This window comes from Muntiacus reevesi, chromosome 1, assembly GCF_963930625.1.
Source record: "Muntiacus reevesi chromosome 1, mMunRee1.1, whole genome shotgun sequence".
NCBI classification, from domain to species: Eukaryota; Metazoa; Chordata; class Mammalia; order Artiodactyla; family Cervidae; genus Muntiacus; species Muntiacus reevesi.
In genome coordinates, this window is record NC_089249.1 from 11,090,001 (window position 1) to 11,097,956 (window position 7,956).

Sequence of the window (7,956 nt, forward strand, 5' to 3'; positions counted from 1 at the left end):
TCTGTCTGGCTTTTCCATTCTGTCTGGCCTGAATTGGAACATTCCTGTGGATTCAGTTTCCACATTTGCTAGAAAAAAGGAGTTGGACTAAACAATCCTTTAAGAGCCTATCTGGCTTTAACCTTCTGGGATTCTGTAATTTGCTCCAACCCCCTGGCCCATGCACCATTTTAACCACCTTTTCTCTGGCTCTGGTCAGCTCTCAGAGGAGAAAGGCTGACCAGCCAGACATCTTGAGTTGGAGGAGGAGGCAGACATTAGTGAAGAGAACACCTCCAGGGCCCGGAGACCAAGGTGCTGCTGTGGATTATCCCCACCTCACAGCCCAGGGCAACTCTGCATTGAAGGGCCCTCCACGCTTAGGAGCTGGAGTTCCTTCTGGCCTCATCATGATTTGATTTGCTTTCTCCCCAAAGAGGCCATTTCTCAATTTTTCTTGAAAGCATAGTCTTTGTCTCTATTTTACCAGCAGTTGGCAGGAAGCCACCTTCCTCCAGACTGTGCCTCCATCTGTTCATCTGTGAAGTGGGCACAGTAATGCTTATACCCTACCTGACTTGGTTTAGGATTATATATAGATTCCTTGAATATCTTTGATTTCATGTTAACAAGTATACACCATTGCACATTCTCTCCTTTCAGCCATCATGTATACTTAGAATCTTAATACTTTCTCCTTTTTTTTTTTTCAGATAATCGTTTATTTCCAGGCCTAGGACCTGAATTCTTGTTTACTTCTCCCGGCTGTGCAAAAGCACATTCAAGTGAATGACTATAATGCAACCGCAGTGCATGTCGCCGAGGTCGGCAGCAGCAGAGGGGTCAGCACCCTGAAAGGACTGCCTGGGAAGCCACGCTGCTGTGAAGTCACATCGCAGCCCACCACACAAATGCTATCTAGCCACAGACCATTCCTGACCAAGCAAGCATGCACGTCATGGGCAGTACATTCTCAAGTTTTTAAAACCAAGGGGAACTTGTATACTGGGCCTGTTTTTCAGCCTGTTTGCTATCTTTTTTGCATTCTAACCCATGTGAATTTTACAGACACTGGGCTATAAAGGGTATTCGGACACCTGGACACATTCCTAGAATGTCATCATGTGGTCCTAATTCCATGTCATCAAACAACACAAACAAGACCCTGTTTACAACTTTTTCTTTTTTTAATTTCAGATCTTTCTGAGGAGATTATTATATATGACATATCTATAGCTATGTGTATGGCCATAGATGTATTTCTGTGTGTACATATGTATAGTCATATATTCTTACATATGTACATACAAATACAGAGATATATAAAGTACATAGAACTTCCTTAATTGTAAATAGCCAAAAGGTACTGACATGAATGATGGATTTTCACATTTAAATAGTCATCAAAGTGAAGCCATGTTTAATGCTTGTATAATGTGATGCAATAAAATTTAAAATAAATTTATGCACATGGAATATTTTTAGCTGGGTCTTCTGAAATTTTGTTGTTGTTTCTTCTCATAGAATAAGACGAATCAGAGTGGCATCTTTAAAGAAAGTCTGTCACTCCCAAACACTCCTGAGAAATGACTTCATCCTTCAGAGAGATTACATTTTTCTTCCTAAGGCCCCTTTTCTATCTTTCTTGATGCTTCCTTCTTAGGGTACCAAGCTGACTAATTAGAAATTACTCAGAAGAGGACAGAAAATGCCACTGACACTTTGTGGAGGAAATACAGAATGCAACCAATGACACATACAATGCTTTTGATCACCCTGCCCACTAGTACGCTCTGCTAATCCTAGCAAAGGGACTGTCTGTCTGGATGGGCCACAAGGGGCAGGTCGAGGAATGCACTTCTAAGCAATGCTTGTTGTCATAATTATTCTTCTTCCAGAGGGTGCAGAACCTGACCTTGAATTATATCACCTTGCTTGTGCCAGTCAGGGAAATGGGAGTGCACCTCATCCATCAACATTGTTTCATTCTGGCTGTGGAATCCGGAGCTGATGGGGTCCCAAGATCCTTAGATGTTCCCTTAGATGGGGACAGTTGGTCAGCGTGGCTTTGGGCAGGCTAGAACTTCAGCCATTTAGTAGTTTTATCTTTCTAGTATTCTTTCTGACCTGCTGTTGCTGGGAGTGAAATGCAGTTAACCCTTGAACACCACAGGTTTAAACTGTGAGGGTTCATTTATAAGCAGATTTTTTTTTCAATAAATATACAATATAGTACTATAGTATCTGCTATTGGTTGGATCCATGAACTATGGACATAGAGGGCCATCGGTATAGTTATATCCAGATTTCTGACTGGACAGAGATTGGTGCCCACAGCCTCTGCATTATTCAAAGGTCAACTGTATAACTCTAACAGAGCCTAAACTAAGGAGATGTATGGGGACTGAAAACAAGTGGCCACTGGCAGAGTTTTCAATCATGATTAAGAAGTCTGAAATATTTCACACGCTGGCCAGAGGAATGTCCATGGAACGTCTCAAAAGATGGAATATACAGAGATGCTCCAAACAGACAGCTTGCCCTACGGACCCAGTTCTGTGGCTCTTGCTTGTTAAGCCTAAAGCTCCACCTTGAGCATCATGGCCCAGTAGGTCCCCGCTTTTGACCTATCCATAACTTCTCTCCTGTTCCTTGGAACAGGAAAAGTGGTGGGGGCAGGGAAAGGAACTGAACAACTTCTTGGGTTTGCAATGGGCCATGAATATTCACAACTACATAGAGGACCATGCAACACACGGGTCAGGATAAGGAAGTAACCAATTGCTAAGTACCAGTTTATATCTGGTCTGAGCATAGACTGAACTTCAGACTCTCTGGCCAGAAATATATTTTCCCCCATTGCTATCACAAGTGCCTCTGGCAATCACAATTCTCGATAATGTTTCTAACATAAAACCTCTTCTCTTTCCTCCTCCCATCTCTCCCTTCACTTTTTTCTACTGGCATAGTGAATACACTTATTCATCTTCCCTGTTTTTGGTACAAAGAAGACACAGTGAACATCTTAAGATGTTTGTAAGTTTGTAGAGGCAGAAAGGCAAAGAAGGTTGCAGAGGAGAATTTCTGAGGAACTTTGTAAGAAATCAAGTGTTAGGAGTGACATAATGACACAGGTAGTTTCTGACTTCCCTCTCCCTCCCACAAAAACTAACAATTATTTATGGGTAAGACACCACTAAGAAAATCCTAGAACATGGGGGTGGGACTGAAGCATCTCCTCCACACCACAGGGATCAAAACTGGTGACAGTATGCAGGTTCCTTAAAAAATGAAAAACTGCCACATGATCTAGCAATCCCACTCCTGGGCATATCTGGAGAAAACTTGGTTCGAAAGCATACATACCCCCCAGTGTTCACTGTAGTGTTGTTTACAGTAGCCAAGGCATGGAAGCAACCTAAATGTCCATTGACTAATGAATGGATAAAGAGGTGGTACATATATATAATGGAATATTACTCATCTGTTAAAAAGAGTGAAATAATGCCATTTGCAGCAACATGGATGGACCTGGAGATTATCACACCAAGTGCAGTAAAATCAGACAAAAACAAATATCATATGATATTGCTTATATTCAAAATCTTAAAAAAAAGTGATACAAATGAACTTATTTACAAAACAGATATGAATACAATGTTGTAAATCAACTATACTCCAATACAATTTTTTAAAAAAGAAACATACAGAGGCTTAGAGAACAAACTAATAGTTCCCAAGATGGGAGGGTGGTAGGGAAGAATAGATTGGGAGTTGGGGATTGACATGTAGACACTGCTGTATTTAAAATAGATAACAAGGACCTACAGTAAGTATAGTGGCAGGGAACTCTCAGTATTCTGTAGTAACCTAAATGGGAAAAGAATTTGAAAAATAACGGACACATGTATATGTATAACTGGATCACTTTGCTGTACGCCTGAAATTAACACAACACTGTTGATCAATTATACTCTAAAATAAAAATTTAGAGAGAAAGAAAACCCTAGAACATAGAGGTGAGGTTGAAGCACCTCCCCCACACCATGAGATCAAGACGTGAAATCAGAAGGGTAAGAAGAATGGCCGCATGCCGACCACATTGCCCTTCCCCCAGGGCAGTACAGCACCCCATTAAGAGGGGTGCTAGACTCTTTCCCTGAGCCTATCATTTCTCTATTGGGAAATGAGAGCCTAGAGTGAACCTCCAGCCTCCACAGTGTTGTGGGTCACTTCTTGGTAGCCCCAGTCTGGTCTCATTCCACGGGAATCGTGAGGAATCTGTGGGGCTTGATCACTGAAATTATGATTATGACGGAGAAGGGGTAGGGGCTTGCAAGAACCAGCACTTGCATCTTGGCAGACCCAAGTTCCTACTTGCAGGGTCCAACTAGTTGTCCCAATCAGAGACTCTGCTCACATGCTGAGCTATGGCCAGGGAAACCTGTGAGATGCAAGTATGACATTCAGATCCTCAAATGAAGAGCCTTGCTATCCCTAGAGTCTGGTCTGCCCCACTGCAGCGGAAGAGCTGAGTCATAGCCCACCACTGCTGAGTGCAGTTCCCAGTACCCCCTGACCAGAAAGCCTGGAAGCTACACAGCTCAGGAATACAGAGCTACATAGCTCTGCTTGAGCAGAGAATGGCAGGCTGTTAGTGATAGTTGCAAAGCAGTCTGTCAGTATAGGGCCAGGGTACTTGGAAGAACCAAGTCAGATTGAGTCAAAACCACAAAGATCTTGCTTGGCTTGGGGGTGTTCTGGGCTCCATCAAAGGAAGGAAACTAATTCATACACCCATCCATTACTGAGTGTAGCGTCTGGCCTCTCCCGACCAGAAAACCTGATCCAGAACACCGGAGAACAGCTTGGAGCTGACCTTTCCATTTCACCCAGGCAGAGGAGTTAAACCATCCCTTTATCAACTGGTGACTGTACCTCCTGGCCCACTTGGCCAAAACGCCTGGGAGCTGCATAGCTCAGCAACACTCGAGTAGAGAGTGTGGCAGGCAGAGACAATAGGCTGCAGACCAAAGCCAGTGGCCCTGTTTGGCCGGGGAACTTGGAGAATGGGTTGACTTGAGTCAAGACCACGAAGAGGCTTGCCAGCCTTGGAGATGATTCTCCTGTTCTACCTGGGCAGGAAACTGATTCGTTGCCCTCCCATTGCTATCCACAGCATTCAGCTTGCCCGTCCAGGAAACCTAACCAGAGCATACTGGGAGCTGTAGAGCCCACCCAACAACGTGGCTCAGAGTGATGCTTGAACAGGGCACACAGGCTGGGACGTTTCTGTCTGCAGGGCAAAACCAGTGACCTCATCTGGCCACATAATTCAGAGCACACACCTGCCTGATTCAGATCCCCAAACAATGAGTTACGCAGGCCCTGGAGCCTGTCCTGCTGCCCTGCGGAGGGAAGGAAGCTAATTCATAGTTCTGCCCACTGTGGAGAATTGTATCCAGTTCCAATTATCTAGTAAGTCTGACCACAGAACTCAGGTAACCATGGAGCCGATCCTACAGCCTTACCTAGGAAGGGAACAGAGCCAAAAGTCCTATCTAACCATTCTCAGTCAGAAGTACCACCCCAGACCCCAGCCTGAACAGTGGACTCATCTGAAAATACACCGTGATGGCAAGTCCCACCTGTCCAAAGATATTACCATCAGACATGTCCAGAAACCCAAAATGAGCCAACCAGTAAAGGACTGTCTGTGCCAAAGCAAATTTTAAAAGTCTGGAATTAGAGACTTTTTACTAAAATGCACAGATGTCGACATAAGGAATCAAGGATCAAAAAAAATCAGGTCAACTTGCAAACGTGACACAAAAGGATATAAAGTTCCAATAACTGATCCTAAAGGAATGGAGGTACATGAATTGCCAGACAAGGAATTTAGAATGATCCTCCTAAAGAAATTTAGTGAACTCTAAGACACAGCGGACAAGTAAACAATCAGGAAAACAATGACAAACAAAACAAGTTCAACAAATAGAAACCATCAAAAAGCCAGGCAGAAATCCTAGAGCTAAAAATTACAATGATTGAACTCAATGACTAAAAAGTCAAACTGTCAAAATCTGTCGACTCAAAAGTCAACAGACTTGACCTTGCAAAAGACAGAAGACAGAACATTTGAAATAATCCAGTCAGAGGAGCAAATATAATAGAAAACAAAGAATGTAAAGAGTGAAGAAAGAATATGTAACTTATAGGACACAATTGAAAGAAACAATATTGACATTATGGGAATTTCGGAAGAATTTCAGAAGAAGAGAAAGAGGGAAAAAGCATATTTAAAGCAATAATGACTAAAAACTTCCCCAGTCTTGAGAAAGAAACGAATGCCCAAATTCATGAGGCCCCAAAGTTCCCACACAGGTGAACCCAAGTAGGGCTACACCAAGACACATTATAATTAAATTGTCAAAGTGAAAGCTAAAAAGAAGTTTGAATGCAGTGGAAGAAAAGAGTGGAGCTACACACAAAAGAACACTCATAGCATCAGCAGCTTTTCACACAGAAACTTTGAAGGCCAGGAGAGAATGGAATGATATATTCAAAACATTGAAAGAAAAAACGGTCAGCTGAGAATTCTATACCTGGAAGAGCTACCCTTAAGTAATGGATAAAGACTTTCCCAAACAAACAAAAGCTGAGGACGTTCATAAGCACTAGGCATGCCTTATAAGAAATGCTAAAGGGACATCATTCAAGATACTGTCTCTGGAGGAGACAGAAAGCCATGGAAGCTCTTCCTCTGGAAACAACATAGGGTCTTATAGAGAGTGAGATGATCAACAGGTGCTTATCCAGAAAGTTGTTCACTAACAAACTGTAAGACTTGTAAACCTGTAAAACAAGATGTAAGACTCATATACTGGAAAAAGAATCTCTGAAATCCAAGCTGTTGACAGCTCCGCAATATCCTCGTTTACAGTGAGAGAATGTGAGTCCAGCAGGAAGAGCTCAAGGCCAAGGCGCTACTTATCCACAGGTCACACAAACAGCTGCATTCAGATGTGGGATCTGACCACTACCGTGGATACGGTTAACAAAAGTGAGGATGAGGATGTAGGGGGTCTAACTGAAGATTTGCTCAGAAGACTGGATCAGTGTGATCTACGCACATCTCACTGCGCTCCTCCTAAGATCAGTCTGGCAACTTCTGTGGTTCAGCATAGCCATCTTTGGACATCAGATTCTAGTCTTCAGCTCCAGTACCATGAAACCATCCATGAAGCAGTTACTTGTGGTTCCATGAGACCTTACCAGAGAAAATCCTTTGTAAGCAAAAGCAAGGAGGACTGAGAGCTCTCACAGTTACAGGGACTTCCAGACTGTAAACTTGAACAGAAATATAGAAAGCATTGTCCCTGAAAATAGTAATCTGGGTCCAATACAAGCTGAAGTAAAGCGGGCAACAGTGTAATATAATGTGCCTAAGAGAAAGTCTCCTGGAACAGGAATTTAAAAGTTTGAGAGGATCAGATGGGGAGTGGAGGTGTATAAAATAGCCAAAGATTTTCTGGAATCCAAGAAAAGGTCATCAGAAGATGAAATTGAAAATAGAGTTATAGAAGAAAGGATTTGAGGGAGGAGGATTCCTTGGAAGAAAGAAAGTCCCCCCATTTGGCATCATCACCAAGTATGTCTGATGGAAGAGCCGACTCACCTGGTACTCCTACACCTCCTACAAAGATTACTCTATCTCCTCAGCACAAAAAAAGTGACTTTTCAGGTCAAGAGCACGGCCTGTGAAAACTCAGCAAAGTGAGTAGTTGTTACATTAATTCAGACGAGAGTTAAACCTTTCTGGATTTCAATACATTAGCTTTTACCTCAAAATTTTACAAATTAAGATTGGACTTCATTTTGTATCTTTTTATCAGAAATACCTGGGGTAAGGAGATAAAATAACCATATTTCTTTCAATCTTTTGGAAAAATTTTTTAGTTTTACAGCCACATTTAA

At 42.5% G+C, this 7,956-nt stretch overlaps 1 protein-coding gene and 1 pseudogene across 1 annotated transcript in view; both read left to right on the top strand.

The window, feature by feature from the left end:
• The window catches only part of ANO4 (anoctamin 4), a 215,330-nt gene extending 213,996 nt beyond the window's left edge, over positions 1–1,334 (top strand). Inside the window, exon 27 of the mRNA XM_065921006.1 lies at positions 693–1,334. The gene's annotated coding sequence lies outside the window, so the exon portion shown is untranslated. The remainder of the gene's footprint in view (positions 1–692) is intronic.
• A 4,955-nt stretch (positions 1,335–6,289) lies between these two features.
• On the top strand, positions 6,290–7,743 carry LOC136163740 (BTB/POZ domain-containing protein KCTD3 pseudogene; annotated as a pseudogene).
• The last annotated feature ends 213 nt before the right edge of the window (positions 7,744–7,956 follow it).